The sequence below is a fragment of the Oryx dammah genome, unplaced genomic scaffold (genome assembly GCF_014754425.2).
Source record: "Oryx dammah isolate SB20612 unplaced genomic scaffold, SCBI_Odam_1.1 HiC_scaffold_9, whole genome shotgun sequence".
Classification (NCBI taxonomy): domain Eukaryota; kingdom Metazoa; phylum Chordata; class Mammalia; order Artiodactyla; family Bovidae; genus Oryx; species Oryx dammah.
Window position 1 is genome coordinate 54,840,747 of NW_024070193.1, and position 23,851 is coordinate 54,864,597.

General features: G+C 42.3%; 1 protein-coding gene across 3 annotated transcripts in view; it reads left to right on the forward strand.

Annotated features, from left to right (window-relative positions):
• GADL1 (glutamate decarboxylase like 1) overlaps nt 1–23,851 on the forward strand; it is a 190,594-nt gene that overhangs the window by 5,344 nt on the left and 161,399 nt on the right. The window contains exon 1 of one of the 3 annotated variants that reach the window (XM_040246329.1): nt 17,635–17,675. The exons of the other annotated variants lie outside the window; for them this stretch is intronic. The gene's annotated coding sequence lies outside the window, so the exon portion shown is untranslated. Of the gene's footprint in view, nt 1–17,634; nt 17,676–23,851 lie in introns of those variants that run through there. 3 annotated transcript variants of the gene reach the window in all.

Sequence of the window (23,851 nt, forward strand, 5' to 3'; positions counted from 1 at the left end):
TTGAACATTTAAATAAGTTTCTGCCTTTCAGGGTTACAAAGTAGCATAATTGATTTAAAGAGATGAGCCTTTGAAAAAGAAACTCAAAGTAGGAAAAAGGAAGCAACAATGACAAAAGATACTGATTTTCTGCTGGTGATATTGAATACATTGCTTTGCTGCAAATCATAGTTAACTTTTGGTCTCCCCTGTGCTCTTGGCTTTCCTTCCTTTGCTGTGTAAAGATTGTGGCAGTTCATGAGGTGCTTTTATAGTGGCTGCCATTAAGTATCCTTTCTTTGTTTGCAGAGTTAGTTCCAGGAAAAAGAACTTTATAAAGCAGGGAAGGTGGTCTCTTTCCTTTCTTTGGGGAGGGGGTGGCGGGAAGTCACCATTCTTTGGGAATAGAGCTGTGAATAAGTAGCTTTTAACCTTATATATTTTTTTCTTTTTAAAATTGAGATAGTTGGTATATAACATTATATAAGTTTCAGGTGTACACCTTAGTGATACATAATTTTAAAGGTTATGCTCCATTTATAGTTATTATAAAATATTGACTATACTCCCTGTGTTATACAATATGAACCTTCAAATTCCAAACTTTCAAAGGTGCAAACCTGCATTCCATCACTCAGACCGAAGTGAAAGTGCAGCTTGCCCCCCTTCTCCTGTTGCTGACGATCCTCCAGCTCTACCATCTCCCACCTCCTCTCCCTCCTCCAGTCAGTATCTCTTCTTGCCTGTTCCCTGGATGCCAGCCCGTGTGCCAGCCATTGTACTGTCCTACTGTACTTTTCAAGGTCCTGTACCTTAGGATTGAAAATGTTTTCTTTATTTTTTGTGTTTGTTTTTTATATATTATTTGTGTGAAAAGTAATATAAACCTATTACAGCAGAGTACTACATAGCCATTTGTATTAGTTGGGAACCTAGTCTAAATTTGTTGGAGTTTTGAACAAATTGGACTTGTGAACACACTCTCAGAACAGAACTCGTTCATACACAGGGGACTTATTGTACAGTTTTGGATTATTTATGTTATATATAGTAGGTTGTATCTCTAAAACCCTCCTATAATGCCCCTCCCCACTTTCCTCTTTCCACTTGTGACCACTAATTTTTTCTAGTATTTGTGAGTCTGTTTTTTTGATATGTTCACCAGTTTGTTTCATTTTTTGGATTCCACATGTAAGTTGTATTATACAGTATTTTTCTTTCTCTGTCTGACTTATTTCACTCAACATAATGCCCTCAAATCTCATCCTTTTTAATGGCTTAATAACCATTAACCTTTTTAATGGTTTCATTCTGTGGATGTGGATTATATATTATAACATCTTTATCAGTTCATCTGTTGATGGACACTTAGGTTGCCCTCATATTTTTTTAAGTATAAATTCAGATTACACACACTGCTGAAGTATCTTTATTTTTTTTTGCCACATCACATGCAAGATCTTAGTTCCCCAATCAGGGATCAAACCCATGCCCCCTGCAGTGAAAGTGGGGAGTCTTAATCACTGGACCTACAAGAAAGTCCCTGCCACTATATGTTTATTGTAAAGAGTGCTGCTGTGAACATTGGGGGGTGTGTATCTTTTCAAAATAGTGTTTTCCTGATTGGTTTAATATATACCTGGAAGTGGAGTTTCATTATTTTTGAGTGTATACCCAAAACTATGTATGGTGCTTCTGGTTTTAATTTTTTGAGAAATTGTCTTACCGTTTCCACAGTGGTTGTACCAGTTTACATTCCTAACAACCGCGTAGGAGGGTTCCCTTTTTAAAACATGCTCACCAACATTTGTTTGTGTTCTTTTTGCTTGTAGTCATTCTGACAGGTGTGAGGTGGTATCTCCTGTGTGTTTTTTTAATGTTTATTAATTTGGCTGCAGCATGTGGGATCTTCAGTCTTGGTCATGGCAGGAGGGATCTTGAGTTGCTCAGTGTGAGCTCTTAGTTCCCTGACCAAGGGTTGAACCTGAGCCCATGCATTCAGAACACAGAGCCTAGCTACTTGTCCACCAGGGAGGTCCCTCATGTGCTTTTAATTTGCATTTCTTTGATGACTAATGATACTGAACCTTCTGTATATAGTCTTTGAAAAAGTGACTATTTACGTCTTCTGCCCATTCTTTAGAAGGGTTGTTTGTTTTTCTGATTTTGAGTTGTAGGAACCGCTTATATATTTCGGATAATAACCCCTTATTGGGCATACCACTTGCAAATATTTTATTCCATTCAGTTAGGTGTCTTTTTGTTTTGTTGATGGTGTCCTTTGCTATGCAAAAGCTGTTAAGTTTAATTAGGTCTCATTTGTTTATTTTCCCTTTTATGTCCTTTGCTTTAGGAGACAGAGCCAAAAGATATTGTTACAATTTATGTCAAAGAGTGTTCCTCCCATATTTTCTTCTAGGAGTTTTATGGTTTCTGGTCTTGTATTTAGCTCTTTTATCCATTTTGAGTTTAGTTTTTGTCTACAGTGTTAGAGAATGTTCCAATTTCATTATTTTACATGTCGTTGTCCAGTTTTACCAAAACTATGTATTGTTGAAGAGACTGTCTTTTCCCCATTGTAAATTCTTTCCTCTTTTGTCATGGATTAATAACACGATGGTGGAGAAGGCAAAGGCAACCCACTCCAGTACTCTTGCTTGGAAAATCCCATAGACGGAGGAGCCTGGTAGGCTGCAGTCTTGGGGTCACTAAGAGTCAGACATGACTGAGCGACTTCACTTTCACTTTTCACTTTCATGCATTGGAGAAGGAAATGGCAACCCACTCCAGTGTTCTTGCCTGGAGAATCCCAGGAACCGGGGAGCCTGGTGGACTGCTGTCTGTGGGGTCACACAGAGTCGGACATGACTGAAGCAACTTAGCAGCAGTAGCAGCAACAACACAGGATGGTGTGATCTCTCACCTAGAGCCAGACATCCTGGAAGGTGAAGTCAAGTGGGCCTTAGAAAGCATCACTATGAACAAAGCTAGAGGAGGTGATGGCATTCCAGTTGAGCCATTTTAAACTCTAAAAGATCATGCTGTGAAAGTGCTGCACTCAATATGCCAGCAAATTTGGAAAACTCAGCAGTGGCCACAGGACTGGAAAAGGCCTAAAGAAAGGCAATGCCAAAGAATGCTCAAACTACCGCACAATTGCACTCATCTCACATGTTAGCAAAGTAATGCTCAAAATTCTCCAAGCCAGGCTTCAACAGTTTGTGAATGGAAAACTTCCAAATGTTCAAGCTAGATTTAGAAAAGGCAGAGGAACCAGAGATCAAATTGCCAACATCTTCTGGATCATAGAAAAAGCAAGAGAATTCCACAAAAACATCTGCTTCATGGACTATGCTAAAGCCTTTGACTCTGTGGATCACAACAAACCATGGAAAATTTTCAAAGAGATGGGAATACCAGACCAGCTGACCTGTCTCCTGAGAAATCTGTATGCAGATTAAGAAGCAACAGTTAAAATCGCACATGGAACAATGGACTGGTTCTAAATTGGAAAAGGAGTACGTCAAGGCTATATATTGTCACTCTGCTTATTTAACTTATGTGCAGAGTACGTCATGAGAAATGCTGGGCTGGATGAAGCACAAGCTGGAATCAAGATTGCAGGGAAAAATATCAATAACTTCAGATATGCAAATAATACCATCCTTATGGCAGAAAGTGAAGAAGAACTAAAGAGCCTCTTGATGAAAGTGAAAGAGGAAAGTGAAAAAGTTGACTTAAAGCTCAACATTCAGAAAACTAAGATCATGGCATCCGGTCCCATCACTTCATGGCAAATAGATGGGGAAACAATGGAAACAGTGGCTGACTTTATTTTCTTGGGCTCCAAAATCACTGCAGATAGTGACTGCAGGCATGAAATTAAAAGATGCTTGCTCCTTGGAAGAAAAGCTATGACCAACCTAGATAGCATATTAAAAGCAGAGATGTTACTTTGCTGACAAAGGTCCATATAGTCAAAGCTGTGGTTTTCCAGTAGTCATGTATGGATGTGACAGTTGGACTATAAAGAAAGTTGAGTACCAAGGAATTGATGCTTTTGAACTATGGTGTTGGAGAAGACTCTTGAAAGGCCCTTGGACAGTAAGGAGACCTAATCTGTCAATCCTAAAGGAAATCAATCCTGAGTATTCGTTGGTTGGATGGATGCTGAAGCTGAATACATTGGCTACCTGATGCGAAGAATTGACTCATTGGAAAAGACCCTGATGCTGGGAAAGACTGAAGGCGGGAGAGGAAGGGGGTGACAGAAGATGTGATGGTTGGATGGCATCACTGACTTGATGGACATGAGTTTGAGCAAGTTCTGGGAGTTGGTGAAGAACAGGGAAGCCTGGCAGGCTGCAGTCCATGAGGTTGCAATGAGTCAGTCAGGACTGAGTGAGTGAACTGAACTGAACTGACCCTAACTTTTGCATTTCATAATTTAACCAACCAAATATGCATTCCTAGACCTAATAATTTAGTCCTATTTTTAAAATTATGATAGGTCTTTTAATTTATAGATTTACTATCCTGACCTTTTCTATTCAAATAATTTATCTGTTGAAGAACTTGGGCTATTTGGTCTACGTGATTCTCTTCAATCTGGATTTTATTACTTTTGTGCTAATGATTTAACATTTTCTCTGAAGCTTGCCTTCTTTGAACTCTGGCTTGTGCCTCCCTAGCCCTTCCTCTTTCTCAGTCCTTTTGGCTAAATTACACTTTTTAGTCTGATCCTTAAATTCTAGAGACAACCATGAAATCATTTTCTCTATTAGGTTTTTTATTATAATATTAGGCAATAAAGCATTTAATTAAGTTTCTCCTATTCATCTCCTCAATTCTTTCATGAATTTCATTCAACATTATAATGAGTTGGCTGAAAAATGATGCTCTCATTTACTAATTATTTCAAATAATAGTAACTTGGGTGTATTATGGGGCAGTTTTTATAAACTCTTGTACACTGTTGTTGAGATTGTAAAATGGTATAACTGCTATGAAAAGCAGTATGGAGGTTTCTTTAAAAATGAAACATGAAACCACCATATAAGTACTAGTAAAGAGGAGCCTGGCAGGCTACTGTCCATGGGGTTGCAAGAGTCAGACATGACTTAGCGAGTAAACCACAAAACCACCACAATTCCACTTCTCAGTAAATATCCCCAATAATTGAAAACAGAGTCTTAAAGAGATGCCCATTTTTACAGCAACAGTATTCATAATAGCCAAAGAGGAGGAAGAAAACCAAATGTGCATCGATGGATAGATGGATATATTAAATATGGTATATGCATTCAATGGAATATTATTTAGCCTTAAAAATGATAGATGTACTGTTTGTGCTCCAGCAGGTTTGATCCCCAAGGACATTATGGTAAGTGAAAGAAGCTGGGCACAAACAGACAAAGTACTGTGTAATTCCACTTATATAAAGCTGGGAATAGAATGCTCGTTATCAGGAGCAGGGGTGAATAGAGGGAGTGGAAAGTGTTTAACGGGTCTAGAATTTCAGTTTTGCAAGGTAAAAATTAGAGAGGTCTGTTTCATAACAGTGTGAATTTACTTAACAGAGTGAACTGTATTGTTAAAACGGTTAAGGAGGTAAATTTTATGCTGTGTGTGTGTTTTTTAAATCACAATAAAAATGGAATACCCAATTTAAAAACAAGCACAAAGACTTTTCAGGATAGAAGAATTCATAAAATAGTTTAAGAACTCACCTCCGTGAACAGTTTAACCTTCTTTGTGTCTTTGATGTTGCCATGACGAGCACTGAATGTTATCATGTTCTCAGAAGTTGAGAGGAGTCCATCTGTCTCTTTGTCCCTCCGTTGAATGATTGTCAGATCGCTTCTCTTGAATTCTTTCCTCTCCCGTTGCTGTTTCCTTCCTCATGGCATTTTCCATGAGTGTCAGCTTTTTTTCTTATTTTTTCCTAATTCTAGTAGCATTTTAAATCACCATTTGCTGCACTTAACTCCAGTTCATTGTTTTTAACAAGTTTGGCAGTTATCTCATCTTGCTTCTTTTAGCTTACAAAATGTTGAAATTGTCCAGGATACAAGGTAGTTTGCCTCTGAATGAGGTGTGAAGAGGACTAAGAGTGAAGTTTAGAAATACCTGTTACACTAACATTGTTCTATATTATTTATTTTGCATTCCTAGTATTCTTAGGTACTTCTGGATGGTTGATGTTGCTAGATAAGAAGCTTCCATATAGAGTGTTTCTCTATTTGGCAAACTATTTTTGTATAAACATATGAATGAATAATTATAGTTCATGCTTATAGTTTAAAGAAACGGATAACTTTGCTCAATAGATAACATATGTAAACAGAATTGGCATGTAAGTCTCAGTTTAAGGGAAAATTATAGCTTTACGCACTGTTCTGCACTGGGAGTATGAGTGACTTCTAGCCCTTAGGGCAATTCCTGCATGCTCTTGCCTTACTCGCTCTGTTTACACTACTCCCATCAGCTGTCCAACTGATGCTGAAAACTTGGCTTCTGTGCACTAGTACTGAAACTGAATCTCAGCGTCAGAGTTCTGGGTGAAGTAGAAAAGAATTGCGTTATTGCTTTGCCAGACAAAGGGGAGACACAGAGGGCTTCCTTCTTGACAACTGTATCCCAACCCTGGGGGTATTTGGTGAGAAGTTGGGCTTCCCTGGTGGCTCAGAGGTTAAAGCGTCTGCCTCTAATGTGAGAGACCTGGGTTCTAATCCCTGAGTCGGGAAGATCTCCTGGAGAAGGAAATGGCAACCCACTCCAGTATTCTTGCCTGGAGAATCCCATGGACGGAGCAGCCTGGTGGGCTCCAGTGCACGGGGTCGCAAAGAGCCGGACCCGAATGAGCGACTTCACTTTTGTATAGCAGCGGCACAAGCTGAGCGACTTCACCTTCACCTTCACCTTCATAGCAGTGGCACAGGGTGGCGTAGCTGATAAGACTCAGGTGTGCACAGTCTGCTCCTTTAGTCTACCTCAGGTGGTCTTCTCTGCAATGAAAAATGCTTCTATCTTTCATTTGTTGAGAGTTTAGTTCTATAAACCAAACTATCAGGGCTACCCTGGTGGCTCAGACAGTAAACTGTCTGCCTGCAATGTCGGAGGCCCAGAAGATTATCTGGAGAAGGAAATGGCAACCCACTCCAGGACTCTTTTGGAAAATTCCATGGATGGAGGAGGTTGGTAGGCTAAAGTCCATGGGGTCACAAAGAGTCAACAGGAATGGCTTTCTTTCTTTCTTGTAGTTCTATAAAGAGCTTACACATGTCTTGTTATGTGTATACCATGAGGTGAACCAGGACCATACCCCAAGGCTGCACAATTGTTTCTTGATTATTTCTCCCTTGTCTCTGCATCCCCTCTGTTCCCTGATTAGCAACTGTCGGCTCTGTCCTTTGTAACTTAGGGAAGGTCATGGAAACTGGAGTCTGTTTCCACAAACAAGGCACAAAGGGAGACCCAGAAAGGTTTCTGTGCCCAGGAACCCCAGAGGGTTCTTTGGTCTCACTGCTAAGAGGTCTGTAGTATAGCTTACCGGAGGCTAGGCAACTGTGCTTCACTGTTTTACATTGCTCATGATTCTGTAAGAGCTTTCTTCAGGTATGATTTATGTATCACAAAATTCTCCTGTTTGTGCAATTCAATTAATTTTTAGTTAATGTACAGAGTTGTTTCCCAGGTGACTCAGTGGTAAAGAATCTGCCTGTCATTGCAAGAGACACAGGTTTGATCCCTGGGTTGGGAAGATCCACTGGAAAACAAAATGGGAACCTGCTCCAGTATTCTTGCTGGGAAATTTCATGGACAGAGAAGCCTGGCAATTATGAAGATTGTGGTGGTGGTGGTTTAGTGTGGTGGTGATTTAGTCCGACTCTTGCAACCCCATGGATGTAGCCCACCAGGCTCCTCTGTCCATGGGATTCTTCAGGCAAGAATACTGGAGCGGGTTGCCCTTTCCTTCTCCAGGGGATCTTCCCGACCCAGGGGTCGATCCTGTGTCTCCTGCATTGCAGGCAGATTCTTTACTGCTGAGCCACTGGGAATTCCCCGTTATGTAGATATTGTGGTCAAAGTAAGTGTTTCAAAGCAAAACAATAGTTTTGCAAGACAGACTACTGCCTTCAGATGGGACTTTCTAAATTTTTTTATTTACCTTTGAGCATGTCCTGCTGTACCTAGAAGACAAACTCATGGAGTTTTTCCATAGTACAGAGAAGGTTCCCTTGTGCACCTTTAATGGTTAGCCATAAGTTCAGTTCAGTTGCTCAGTCATATCCGACTCTGCAGCCCCATGGACTGCAGCACGCCAGGCGTCCCTGTCCATCACCAACTCCCGGAGCTTGCCCAAACTCATGTCCATCAAGTTGGTGATGCCATCCCACCATCTCATCCTCTGTCATTCCTTTCTCCTCCTGCCTTCAATATTTCCCAAAAGCTAAGGTCAAAAAAGAGAATGTTTAGTCTGAAGAATATCAATGAAAGGGAATTCCCTGCCAGTCCAGTGGTTAAAACTCCTCACATCCATTGCTTCCAGTGCAGGGGGTGTGGGTTCAATCCTTGACTGGGAAACTTGGATCCCTCATGCCAAGTGGGGTGGCAAAAAAATTAAATAAATAAAAAATAAAACCCACTGGGCATTTTGAAAAATGTCAGTGAAAAGTCTCTACTTCAGACATAAAAAGGTAATGGAGACAGAAAAAGTAATTGAGGCAAGAGAGACCAGGACTGAAAGATTTGTCTCCATTTGTCATTGCCTGAGATCAAAGCCAAGGAGTCACGAGGAGCAGTAGCCCATGTGCCTGCTAATTTCATGGAAAGTGAAAGTGAGAGTCGCTCAGTTGTGTCTGACTCTTCACGATGCCATGGACTATACAGTCCATGGAGTTCTCCAGGCCAGAATACTGGAGTGGGTAGCCTTTCCCTCCTCCAGGGAATCTCCCCAAGCCAGGGATTGAACCCAGGTCTCCCACATTGTAGGCGGATTCTTTACCAGCTCAGTCACAAAAGAAATCCAATTTAATGGAAGCACTGAAGATAACAACAGCGATCCTTACCGAGTTCTCTTGGATGAGGCCACCTTGCAGCTTCTTCAGAGCAAAGAAGTGATGGCTCTCTGAAGACAGAGAGAGACAGAGCCTGAACTTAGTGCTTCAGGGGATGGAAGTGACTCAGAAACACCCTCTAGTCCTCAGAGGAAGATAGGTGGGTGGAGTGCCCTTGATTCTTGCAAGGATCTCTCTCTGATGAAGATGACGGCAGAAACCGTGGGACAGATAGACCTACTTTATCAGGGAGCTGGTGAAGAACAGTGTAAGTCTGGAGGGGTTGACATCATTGCCCACAGCCAAGATGAGTCCACCTTAGTGAGGGAACACCCCTAGTATCTGACCAAGATGAGACAGGAGAGACCACAGTATGCCTCAGCCATGACGGCCAGGTGGGAGAGGAGTAAAGACGAGGACAAGTGAGACAGCCAGAGATGAAGAGCCAGGGGCCGCCCCGTGGACGCAAGGACTCCACTACTGTTCCTCCATTCTGAAGCTGAGTGACGTATGCTTCCTCCCCATGTACCCAGAAGCCTTCCAAAAGGCTTGGAGACAGGGAAGTGGGAATCTGAGCAATCAAGCATTTTTATTGAACATTGTAAAAATGGAGCATTGCCTAAACGGACTATTTATCATTGCTGACCAAATTTTAACCAGATTGGATTAAGTAATGGAAATTTTGGCACCTCTTTCCATCAGGGAAGATTCATGAGGTGATAACATCAATTAGAGACCAAAGTAAAGATATAATCAGACTTTGTTTTATTATACTTTGCTTGTTTGCACTTCCCAGATACTGTTTTTTACAACTGAAGATTGGGGCAACCTTGTGTTGAGCAAGTCTGTTGGCAACATTTTTCCAACAGCATTTGCTCACATCACGTTTCTGTGTGACATAACTCACAATATTTCAAGTTTTCCTGTTATTGTTATTATATGTTGGAAGGTGACCTCCTGTACAATGTCACGAACCTCCGTCCATAGTTCATCAGGCACTCTGTCTATCAGATCTAGTCGCTTAAATCTATTTCTCACATCCACTGTATAATCATAAGGGATTTGATTTACGTCATACTTGAATGGTCTAGAGGTTTTCTCTATTTTCTTCAATTTAAGTCTGAATCTGGCAATAAGTAGTTCATGATCTGAGCCACAGTCAGCTCCCAGTCTTGATTTGCTGACTATATAGAGTTTCTCCATCTTTGGCTGCAAAGAATATAATCAATCCAATTTCAGTGTTGACCATCTGGTGATGTCCATGTGTAGAGTCTTCTCTTGTGTTGTTGGAAGAGGGTGTTTGCTATGACCAGTGCATTCTCTTAGCAAAGTTCTATTAGCCTTTGCCCTGCTTCATTCCATACTCCAAGGCCAAATTTGCCTGTTACACCAGGTGTTTCTTGACTTCCTACTTTTGCATTCCAGTCCCCTATAATGAAAAGGACATCTTTTTTGAATGTTAGTTCTATAAGGTCTTGTAGGTCTTCATAGAACCATTCAACTTCAGCTTCTTCAGCATTACTGGTCGGGGCATAGACTTGGATTACTGTGATATTGAATGGTTTGCCTTGTAATATTGAAATGAACACAGATCATTCTGTCATTTTTGAGACTGCATCCAAGTACTGCATTTCGGATTCTTTTGTTGACCATGATGGCTACTCCGCTTCTTCTAAGGGATTCCTAATGAACTATGGACAGAGGTTCGTGACATTGTACAGGAGACAGGGATCAAGACCATCCCCATGGGAAAGAAATGCAAAAAAGCAAAATGGCTGTCTGAAGAGGTCTTACAAATAGCTGTGAAAAGAAGTGAAAAACAAAGGAGAAAAGGAAAGATATAAGCATCTGAATGCAGAGTTCCAAAGAATAGCAAGGAGAGAGAAGAAAGCCTTCCTCAGCGATCAGTGCAAAGAAATAGAGGAAAAAACAGAATGGGAAAGACTAGAGATCTCTTCAAGAAAATTAGATACCAAGGGAACATTTCATGCAAAGATGGGCTCGATAAAGGACAGAAATGGTATGGACCTAACAGAAGCAGAAGATATTAAGAAGAGGTGGCAAGAATACACAGAAGAACTGTACAAAAAAGAGCTTCATGACCTGGATAACCACAATGGTGTGATCACTCACCTAGAGCCAGACATCCTGGAATGTGAAGTCAAGTGAGCCTTAGAAAGCATCGCTATGAACAAAGCTAGTGGAGGTGATGGAATTCCAGTGGAGCTATTTCAAATCCTGAAAGATGATGCTGTTAAAGTGCTGCACTCAATATGCCACCAGATTTGGAAAACTCAGCAGTGGCCACAGGACTGGAAAAGGTCAATTTTCATTCTAATCCCAAAGAAAGCAATGGCAAAGAATGCTCAAACTACCGCACAATTGCACTCATCTCACACGCTAGTAAAGTAATGCTCAAAATTCTCCAAGCCAGGCTTCAGCAATACGTGAACCATGAACTTCCAGATGTTCAGGCTGGTTTTAGAAAAGGCAGAGGAACCAGAGATCAAATTGTCAACATCCGCTGGATCATGGAAAAAGCAAGAGAGTTCCAGAAAAACATCTACTTCTGCTTTATTGACTATGCCAAAGCCTTTGACTGTGTGGATCACAATAAACTGTGAAAAATTCTGAAAGAGATGGGAATATCAGACCACCTGACCTGCCTCTTGAGAAATCTGTATGCAGGTCAGGAAGCAACAGTTAGAACTGGACATGGAACAACAGACTGGTTCCAAATAGGAAAAGGAGTATGTCAAGGCTGTGTATTGTCACCATGCTTATTTAACTCACATGCAGAGTACATCATGAGAAATGCTGGGCTGGAAGAAGCACAAGCTAGAATCAAGATTGCCAGGAGAAATATCAATAACCTCAGATATGCAGATGACACCACCCTTATGGCAGAAAGTGAAGAGGAACTAAAGAGCTTCTTGATGAAAGTAAAAGAGGAGAGTGAAAAAGTTGGCTTAAAGCTCAACATTCAGAAAACGAAGATCATGGCATCTGGTCCCATCACTTCATGGGAAATAGATGGGGAAACAGTGGAAACAGTGTGAGACTTTATTTTTCTGGGCTCCAAAATTACTCCAGATGGTGACTGCAGCCATGAAATTAAAAGACGCTTACTCCTTAGAAGGAAAGTTATGACCAACCTAGATAGTGTATTCAAAAGCAGAGACATTACTTTGCCAACAAAGGTCCATCTAGTCTAGGCTATGGTTTGTCCAGTAGTCATGTATGGATGTGAGAGTTGGACTGTGAAGAAAGCTGAGCCCAGAAGAACTGATGCTTTGGAACTGTGGTGTTGGAGAAGACTCTTGAGAGTCCCTTGGACTGCAAGGAGATCCAACCAGTCCATCCTAAAGGAAATCAGTCCTGAATATTCATTGGAAGGACTGATGCTGAAGCTGAAACTCCAATCCCTTGGTCATCTGATGTGCAGAACTGACTTACTAGAAAAGACCATGATGTTGGCAAAGACTGAAGGCAGGAAGAGAAGGAGATGACAGAGGACAAGATGGTTGGATGGCATCACCGACTCGGTGGACATGAGTTTGGGTGAACTCCAGGAGTTGGTGATAGACAGGGAGGCAAGGCGTGCTGCAGTTCATGGGGTTGCAAAGAGTCAGACACGACTGAGCAACTGGACTGAACTGAACGGAACTGAAGGTGACCTATAGTTAATGGCCTTTGACGTTACTATTGTAATTGTTTTTTGGCACCAGGAACCATGCCCATATAAGACAGCAAATTTAATCACTAAATATGGGAGTTCTGACAGCTCCATCAACCAGCCATTCCCCATCTTTTTCCCTCTCCTCAGGCCTTCCTATTCCCTGAGACAGCAGTGTTGACATTAGACTGTTAATAACCCTACAATAGCCTCTAAGTGTTCAAGTGAGAGGAAGAGTCCCAAGTCTTTCACTTTAAATGAAAAGCTAAAAATGATCAAGCTTAGTGAGGAAAACACGCATCATGATAGGTCAAAAGCTAGGCCTCTTACACCAAACAGCCAAGTTGTGAATGCAAAGACAATGTTCTTGAAGGAAATTAAAAATACTATTCAGTGAGCAAGAAAGAAAAAGCCTTTGTGCTAATATGGAGAAGATTTGAATGGTAGGGAAAGAAAATCTGGCCAGACACAAAATTCCTTTAAGCCAACACCTAATCTAGAGCCAGGCCCTAATTCTCCTCAATTCTCACAAGGCTGAGAGAGGTGAGGAGGCTGCAGAAGAAAAGTCTGAAGCCAGCAGAGGTTGGTTCATGAGATTGAAGGGAAGAAGCCATTTCCTTATCATCAAAGTGCAAGGTGAAGCTGCAGGTGCTGGTATAGAAGCTGCTGTAACTTACCCAGAAGGTCTCCATAAGATAAATAATAAGTGGCTATGCTAAACAATAGATTTTCAATGTAGATGAAACAGCGTTCTATTAGAAGAACTTTCATGACTAGAGAGAAGTCAATGCCTGGCTTCAAGCCTTCAAAGGACAGGCTGATTTCTCTTGTTAGGGGCTAATGAAACTAACTCGGTGAGTTTAAGTTGAAATCAATGCTTATTTTCCATTTTGAAAGTCCTAAGGTCCTTAAGACTTATGCTAAATCTACCCCGCCTGTTCTCTGTAAATGGAACAACAAAGCCTGCATGAGACCACATCTGTTGCCAACATGGTTTACTGAATAGTTTAAACTTACTGTTGACCTACTGCTCAGGGGAAAAAAAAAAAAAAAGATTCCTTTCCAAATATTTACTGCTTGTTGACAAGGCACCTGGACACTCAAGAGTACTGATGGAGATGTATTAATACAAAGAGGTTAATACTGTTTTAATGCTTGGTAAATAATATAACATCTATCCTGTAGCCCATGGGTCATTTTGACCTTCAAGTTTTATTATTTAAGAAATACATTTAGTAAGGCTATAGCTGGCATAGATAATGACTCCTCTGATAAATCTGGGGAAAGTCAATTTAAAAAAAAGCCCTCTGAAAAGGATTTGCCACTTCAGATGCCATGAAGAATATTCCTGTTTCATAGAAAGCAGGCAAAATATCAACAGAACTTTGAAAGAAGCTGATTCCAACTCTCATGGATGACTTTGAGGGGTTCAGGCCTTCAGCGGAGGAAGTAGCTGCAGATGTGGTGGAAGTACCAAGAGAACTAGAATTAGAAGTGGGACCTGAAGGTGAAACTTAACTTTTGCATTCACATGATAAAATTTGGACTGCAAGGAGATCAAACCAGCCAGTCATAAAGGAAATCAATCCTGACTATTCATTGGAAGGACTGATGCTGAAGCTGAAGCCCCAATACTTTGGCTACCTGATGTGAAGAACTGACTCATTAGAACAGACCTTGATGCTGGATAAGATTGAAGGCAGGAGGAGAAGGGGACAACAGAGAATGAGATGGTTGGATGGTATCACCGACTCAATGGACATGAGTTTGAGCAAGCTCTGGGAGATGATGAAGGAGAGGGAAGCCCCTGCAGTCCACAGGGTTGCAAAGAGTTGGACATGACTGAGTGGTTGAACAGCAATGATAAACTTGGAGAGATAAGAAGTTGTTTTCTATGGATGAGCAAAGAAAGTGATATCTTGAGATGGAGTCTACTGTTGGTGAAGATGCTGTAAAGCTTGTATAAATGACAAAGGATTTAGAGTAAATTTAGTTGGGGGTTTGAGAGGCTTGTCTCCAGTTTTGAAAGAAGTTCTCCTGAGGGTCAAATGCTATCAAATAGCATTGCATGCCGCTGAGAAATTGTTTGCGAAAGGAAGAGTCAATGAATGTAGCAAGCTTCACTGTTGTCTTATTTTAAGAAATTGCCACAGTCACCCCAACCTTCAGCAATCACCACCCTGGATCAGTCAGCAGCCATCAACGTCAAGGCCAGTAAAATGATTATGACTCACTGAAGGCTCAGATGTTGGTTAGCATTTTTTTAGCAATAAAGTATTTTTTAGTTAAGGTATATGTATTTTTTTTAGAGATAATGCTGTTGAATACTTAATACCTAGAATACAAGGTAAACATGATTTTTGTACACACTGGGAAGCCAAATAATTCACATAACTTGCTTGGATATTTATTTTATTGTGGTGATCTAGAACTGAACCAGCAATATCTCCAAAGTATGTCAGTACTGAGTTTTTCTCAGTATACCTGAGTGTCGTAAATGTCACTGTGCCACAGACACCCTTGAAACGAAATCGGCTGCTTCAGCCACAGCCCTTGAGATCAGCGCTGTTTGGAGGGAGAACAGTTGCCAAAGATAAATGTGTGTGAAGCTGAGTCTCGGGTCTGCTGATGAAGAATCCCGTGGCAAGAGGCTTAGAAGTTAAGTTTTCCACTTTTTAAAGATGGAAAAGCAATGGCGGTCAAATGTCTTTCAGTCATGTTGTAATTTGAAGCTGAAGTGTTCCATCACACATTCGTGCCTGTGAACTCAAAGCAAAACAGTATAGAGACACTTTTGAGATAAAACAGACTCTCCATCAGTTCCTTTCCTGAACCACAACCGTGGAGGTCCTGAAACATTATAGGAATTCACAGTTCTGCAGATCATTGATGAGGACTGCTTTTAGAAATGCTGGAATGTGATTTACATTAATTATGTGAATAAGAATTTAATTTTAGAAAGGGCTTTAGCTATAGAGTTATTGACTATTATCAACTGTTACTAATAACTGTTATTGATCGTCCCTGGTGGCTCAGATGGTAAAGCGTCTGCCTACAATGCCTACCATGTGGGAGACCCAGGTTCAATCCCTGGGTCGGGAAGATCTCCTGGAGAAGGAAATGGCAACCCACTCCAGTACTCTTGCCTGGAAAATCCCATGGATGGTGGAACCTGGTAGGCTACAGTCCTTGGAGTCGCAAAGAGTCGGACACGACTGAGCAACTTCACTTTATTTATTAACTTTTGCCTGGTGTCTCAGACGGTAAAGCGTCTGCCTGCAGTGCAGGAGACCTGGGTTCGATCCTTGTGTTGGGAAGATCCCCTGGAGAAGGAAATGGCACTCCACTCCAGTACTCTTGCCTGGAAAATCCCATGGACAGAGGAGCCTGGTAGGGTACAGTCCGCGAGATCGCAAAGAGTCGGACACGACTGAGCAGCTTCTCTCTTCTATCGACTGTCAGAGTGGCAAGGCATCTTGTGGCCCACCATTTAACTGAAGGTATCATTTAACCATGGGGCTCCCCTGGGGGCTCAGTGGTAAAGACTCCACCTGCCAACGCAGGAGACATGGGTTCAATCCCTGGGTCAGGATGATCCCCTGGAGAAGGCAATGGCAACCCACTCCAGTGTTCTTGCCAGGAAATTCCATGGACAGAGGAGGCTGGTGGGCTATAGTCCCTGAGGTAGCGAAGAGTTGGATTGAGTGACTAAACACCACCAGTCACTTAACCAGAGAAGTTAAAGTCCTATTTCGAAGCCACAGAAACTAGGTAGGGCTAGCGTTGGGTCTGGAACCCCCGCCCCATCCCAAATTCTGGAGTGTTCTTTCTGTGCATAAGAAATCCACCCTGCAAGATACTGATTAAATCAGTTAGATCTATGTTTCTTTCCACCAGCATCTGCCATGTCTTGGTGCAGCACGAAGATTTCAGCATCCAGGAGCTTCTATATTGCAGCACAACTATCTAAATTACTTGATGTCAGCTGTTGTTAAATATTAAAATCTATTTTGGTGATTTAGCTGTAGCATTGACATATCTTAAATTTTCACACTCCAATTTTTGCCTCTTAAATACATGACTAAATTCTCCCTTTGTTTAAGTGCCTTAGCTGATAAGACTGCTCCCCATTCAGCACTCTGGATTCTGTGTTACTTGACCTTCTAATACTTTGTATCAACTTACAAAATCAATAGAGCCTTAGCTGATATTTTATGACATACCTGTTCTTTCAGATCCTATACGGGCCAAAAAAATATACAGAAGGAATGTATTTTCCTCATATGCATTTTCCTCGTGGTATGTTCTGCTGTGCCATCGACTCAGTTTTATTTCAGTACCTAATTTGTATGAGGCAGTGATAGAGGAGAAAGAAAATCTATGAAAAATTGAATTTCCTAATATTCATCCATGGTCTTATTTTTCAAGTTGATGGCACAACAAAAGAGAACTTTAGAAAGTAATTGTGGAACATACATATGATGACAGTTTTGCCCAGAAGTGTTCAATACAGTATGTCAGCTTAGCAGTTAATTGTTCTTTTATTGTTTGACCTGTGTTAGTCTACCCTTCCCGGCGAGAGTGGCTGCATGGTTTAGTGAAAAGAGAAGAGACACTGCAATCAATCATAGTTTAAATATCAGCTCTGCTATTCACTATGCCAGCTGCATGACCTCCATAAATTTAATTAACCTCTTGGGTTCTCATTTCCATATTTGTAGAATTGGGTATGATACTTGCCTTATAAGATGTTAGGAAGATCCATGCAGAGACATGTAGTATGCATACCTATTACACTGTTTGTCTGGTCCACAGGCATTCAAAAAACAGCAGTCATTTGTTTTGATTTGGATTTTCCAGAAGCAGTCCATGAGTCAAGGATTGGAGTGTAAATAGAATCTTTGGAAGGTGGTCCCAGGGAGATCAACAGAGAACCGTTATAAAGCGAGTTATCACTGCAGGTAACTACAGTTCACTTCCACTGGGTAACTAGAGTGTTGGTGAAGAATATGCACCCCAGAGTTATCCCATTTGAAGGACAGGAGAACTGGATGTCTGCCTGTTCATTTCTATCAGTTGTTGGTTGAGGGATGCTGGTATGGGTATTAATTTTTCAGAGCTTTGGGATGTGAGCAGACAGTGTAGAAAGGTCACAGGCAAAGATGAAAGTGCTAGCACTTGGAAAGCTTGTAGGTTTTCCTTGGATGAGACACACCTGAAGAACCACATTACCAGACTGTTGTTAACTGTGATTATGTTTTCTGATTGAGGACCTTTTGTTTTCCTAGATTCCTATCCCATCGTGGGTAGAAGTCACCTCATACCAGCTCATGATGGTGTTAAATATTCAAAAATATTGTAAGCCAATTTGTAAACTATTGGTCCCTTGAAATTAGCTTGATGGAAGTCTTCATACTGTAGAAACAGGCACATGCTCTGAAGCAGGAACTTTTTTTCCCTTAGATATAATTTAAAGTTTCCCTGGGGACTCAGAGGGGCTTCCTTTATAGCTCAGCTGGTAAAGAATCACCTGCAATGCAGGAGACCTGGGTTCGAGTCCTGGGTTGGGAAGATCCCCTGGAGAAGGGAAAGGCTACCCACCCTAGCATTCTGGCCTGCAGAATTCCATGGAGCATATTGTCCATGGGGTCACAAAGAGTCGGACACGACTGAGCGACTGACACCTTCCCTTTAGTGACTCAGATGTATCCGCCATGCAGGAAGATCTGAGTTCGATCCCTGGCTTGGAAAGATCCCCTGAAGAAGGGAAAGGCTACCCACGCCAGTATGCTTGCCTGGAGAATCCCATGGACAGAGGAGCCTGGTGGGCTACAGTCCATGGCGTCACAGTCAGACAACTGAGCAACTAGCACAGCACACCAACAATTTTAGCAGCACTCCATGTCCCCCAGCCTTTCCTCCTGGGAGATGCGGAATAGCGATTAAAGAGAGCTGAGGTCAAACCTGAGTCTGACATCTTTTAGCTGTGAAGCCATGTCCTAACTTCTCTGGGCCTCAATGTCTTTGTCTGTAAAATGGGCATGTCTATAACTTACACAGCTGTGATGAAGATTAAATGCAATAACGAGCAGTCTGTAAGATACACTATAGAACAAGGGCTTCATTATTGAAATTAAGCCTTACGCCAATGTGGGAGGAGCTATGGAAGGAAAATTCCACAGGAGGAGTTAGGAGTCAGAGAAGAGTCACTAACCAGCTTCCCAAAGCACCGTCGAGAACGGATAGGTTAGAATTCGCGGGACCCGTGAAAGCAGGCATGCAAAGTTGTCAAGGTGTGACTGCTGTGAATGAAGCTGAAGCAATAGAGCTGTTGATCTGTGCGACTGCCATCTCAGGATATCCAGAGCCAAGCCTCTAGTGGAGAGGAGAGGAGAGTGAGACCAAGCTACAGTGTGCTGGCAAGTCTACAGCTACCCTTCACAGACATCGGAGAGGCTGCGCTGCATGTTCACTTCTGCCCGAGTGCAGAGCCGAGAGCCACAGAGAGTGCTGGGTTAGCAGACCACCCCAGAGGCAGAGCCAGACCCCATTCAACATGCACACTATACAGCTTGCTAGATTTCAGAGCTGCTAGGGGCCAGCGCCTGGCCCTGGGCCTTGCCTCCTTTCCGGGGTGTGTCTGTGGTATTATCCCGTCCTTCTCAGTACCATGTATTGTGTGTTATGTCTGATAACTTCTGTTTTAGTTTATGTGCCCCTGGACCAAGAGCTGCCTTGTCTGTCTGTACGCTTGATACAAATCCTGAGATCCCAGACTGAAGACTGTTTCTATGAGATAAGATTTAGGTTGGTCCTGGGATGGAAAGAGCATATTTTGTGGAAGGGAGGAATAGGAATAATTTGCGGCCAGAGGGTAGCCTCTGCTGGATTCAGATTCCTCCCTTGCTAGAATGCCTCCCACTTGCAATGTGATATTGCCTTCTGTCATCAAGGCGTGAGCTTTTCTCCTACATCTTTGAGTATGATTTTCCTTGGGACTTGCTTTGACCAACAGAGTATGGTAAAAGTAAAAACAAAAGGTTGTGTGACATCCACCCTGAGATCTCAAGAAGCTTTGCAGCTTTTGCCTTCACCATCTGAACTTGCCTCCCCTTCTGAAGAAGACCTGTCACATCTCTGGGATAATGACAGGGCACAAGGAGAGCCAGGCCCAGCTCTCTTAGTCTTCTGAGCTCTGAGCTGGGCTCTAAGCCAACATACAGGCCACTGCAGGTGTGTGGGTTACCCAGGGAAGACTGGAAAAGCGCCCAGCTAAGCCACAGGATCGTAGGAAATAGTACATCCTTGTATTTGTTTAAAGTTTACTTACTTGGCTGTGTTGGGTCTTAGCTGCGCATGCAGGGTCCTTGTTTCATCGTGTGGGATGCTCCGTGGTGCCACACTGGCTCTCTAGTTACAGCCTGAGGGTTTAGTTGCCCCATGGCATGTAGGACCCTAGTTCCCTGCCCAGGGATTGAACCCGCGTCCCCTGTGTTGCAAGGTAGATTCTTAACCAGCAGACCACCAGGGAAGTCCCCACCCTTGTCCTAATCCACAAAGTTTTTGGGTCACTTGTTACACAACCATAGATAACTTACACACCCATCCAGTAAACTATTTTGTGCTTAACTTAGCCAGAGTGGCTTTTAGTTGTTTGTATCCTTACAGGGTTGTTGTGTGGGATGAACGTGCTACTCTTTGTGAAGGACTTATCAAAATCTGGCACACAGAAGGGCTAAATGAATAGTAGCTATTGTATGTGAAATAGGTTCTGAATGCTTATGAGAGGTGTAGTGCAGATAGCCGTTAGAACGTCCAACAGAGTCACAGTGAATGTCAGTCTGCGTGCCACTGAATCACAGTTCTCTCAAATTCAAAATGAGGACATTTCCTAAATTATCTGTAAGTGCTTTTCAAGCTCTAAGATCCCATGATCCTACACTAAACTGGCCCCAAACTCAGCTTGGCACATCCTCTCAATGGCTCTAAACTCATGCCTCATTGGGTCTCAGCTGTGGACTAGCCCATGCCAACGCCTTTATGGTCTTTTATGCAGTGCCTCTGAGCGCTTCATTTATCAACACAGGAGCAAGCAGCGAGATGCACGCACCCCCAGAGCTGCTGCCTTTGCCGCTTCTGGGGCACCATCGATACTGTAGTTTATGCAACTGTTGCCTCCCAGGTAGCTTCAGCTTTTTGAAATCTTTGCTCTAATATTATATGGAGGGGAGGCTGATTCTGTGCAGCATAAAGGATGAGGAGGAAGATGCTAGTGATTCTTTACCCTCTTCTCTGCTTTACTGAGCAATTCATCTCTGAGCCCCCATTTGCATCCCCCATTCAGCAAAGCATTCGCCCTGCAAATAAGAGCCCTCCCTTCCTAGAAGGCAGTTTAGACCATGTATTTCTTAAAGATGCTTCTTGAGAGGCCTTCGCCATTCCGGGAAGCTTCTCAGCATATCCTTTCCAGTTCCATTGTAACAAACTTCATGAAGAGATTTTGGTCAATGAAGATCTCTGCACTTGAGGGTGGCCACAAGTGAACTGGCACGCATGTTGAGATACTGAGCTGAGAGTAGTTGCCCACTCCTGACCTAGAAGATGACCTTCCGAAGGCCTGGACAAGGAGGCAGAAGCCTGGCACAGATGAGCATCGCGTCAGTTAATCAACGGATCATGCAAATGAGGCACCCATTTATAGCATTTATTTAAATTTTCATTTAAATTGCCGGTTAAATGGAATCATTTAAAATCCCACAGTCAACACTTGAGTAAATTGGTTTTAAAACTATATATTATATTGCAGCACATTGCAGTTTACACACAGTTCCAAAATAATTGCTTGTTGCTCTCAGCGTACAAAATATGTGTCCAAATAGTTTAAAGTGGTTACATGAGAAATAATGTCTTCTTATTTATTTTTTCTTGGGGAAAATGATAGAATATAGTCCTTAGGAATGTGAGGTCTGAATTCAGGTCACCTGGCATTGAATTCTGTCTCTGACACTTACAGTTCTCTTTGTCTCTCTGGCTTCCATCCTGTCTGTAAAATTGAGTTAATAAAGATAAGTATTATGAGAATTAGATGAAGTGACATATATAAGATACCTAGCTCAGTACCTGATCCCTTGCAAGTACTTAATGTTAACTACTGTTATTGTTTTCTAAATGCTATTATAATTTTGTTCCCCTTCTGCATACTACTACTGGAAAAGCTACTAGAAAAGATAAAGTCACACAGGTGGCTGGCATGGTATTTATTTTTGGCCATGCTTTTCTAGTTGCTTTTAACTAAGACAGTGATCTACCCACTGGCCACAAACATCCTGACTTGTACCAGAGTGGAACATTTCATAAAGTAGAAGAAACATAATATTTGTTTTCTTATGGTAGCTGGGTGACCTTTAAGTTTTGGAGAATACTAAAAATAGATAAGAAGCTCTGAAGGTCCGGAGAATATACTTACTAAACTACGTCTAGTTGGCTTTAACTTTCCTTGATTAGAAATGTCTACAGAAGCCAAGTTATTCTGAGTATTAGTTATGGTTCTCTGGTTCTGCCGAACACAGAATGGCTCTTGCTCACTAGAAGGGGCAGTTTACTAGAAGGATTTGGGAGAACTCACAGAATTGGTGAGAAAGCTAAATAATGAGACCTTGGAAGAAACAGGGGCCAAGGCAACTCTGAAGACCTGGAATACTGGGGACTTGGAAATACCCACGAAAGGGGTAAACCTAACTAACAGTGCTGCCAAGACTGCATCCTGGGGGGAAGAGAGAGTCCAGCTGGGTTGCTGGCCAAGCCAAAAATTACCCAAGCTAACAAGCAAACTCAAAAGGAACATTCTCCCTACTCAGCCTTAACTCTCAGAAAACAGGAGGGTCACTGATAATAAGGCTACAAGTCAAATCTAATGTTTCAGAGATATTGTAGGCAAGAAGTTAGGTGAAGGAAGAGTCAGAGAGGGTACAGAGCCAAGAAGATGACCGAAGGGAAATGCCAGCAGGAATGGTGACTCTTGAGGGAAGGGCTAATGAAGGAGAGGGCAGACACAGTGAGAGCGGTTCCTGGGGAACATGTTACTGCTGAGCCAGACGAAAGCACATCTGTAGCCAAGTTCTGCAGCCAGGGCTGAAATTTACCGTATATACATGCTGATCTAGAGTTCTCATCGAGCCTGGCTTCATCCAAGTCCTTGCAAACTGAAGTTGTATCCATCAGAGAAATTCATAAGGTAGAGAGGGGAATGGTGGGTGAGGTGGTCTTGAGAGCTGCCTGTCATCCTGACAAAATGACACTTCCCATACCAGCATGTAGAGCTTGTCAAGTAACCTTTACTCAAGTCACAGGAGTAGACATCTCGAGAAATCCTACTCTCCTGAAAATATCAGAAGGTCACCCAGTTTCTGGCCTGGTGCCCTGTGAAAGGTAAACATTTTGAAATTAAAAATAAATAAAGTTTATGGTGAACCGTGCATGTATTAGCCATTGCTAGAGCAGTGACAGGTATATTGGAGAGGCTCTTTCAGAGGCTCCCTTCTAAGAAGCTTGCTGTCTCGGAGGATGGATGGTGTTGGTGGACCTAGCTGTTATGTTAAAGGTCATGGCTTGGTGTTTCCATAGACTCTGAATCGCCTGACTGGCAGCCCAGGTTGCTACACACGAGGATCTCACAAAATAACGCTTGGGGTGAAGGGAGCATGCCACCACCCTGAAATGTTCTGCGTTCCTGCATGCTTTGCAAGAGAGGAGCTGACGTATGGATGCGCAACATGAGTTTTACGTATCTTATTCTGTCACCTTCCACCCAAAGATCATTTCAGAACGTAGACTTCCTGGAGTGCAGAAAAGCTATACTATCCAAGCACAATTGTAAGGCTTCTTAGAAAAACCTGGGGTTCCTGGCTTCAAGTTTGCAGTAACGGTATTATAGGGGAGAGATCAGATTAAGTATAACCTGTCTTCTCTCTTGGCTCAGAGGGTAAAGAATCGGCCCACAGTATGGGAGACCTGGATTCGATCCCTGGGTTGGAAAGATCCCCTGGAGAAGGGAATGGCTACCCACTTCAGTGTTCTTATCTGGAGAATTCCATGGACAGAGGAGCCTGGCGGGCTACAGTCCATGGGGTCTCAAAGA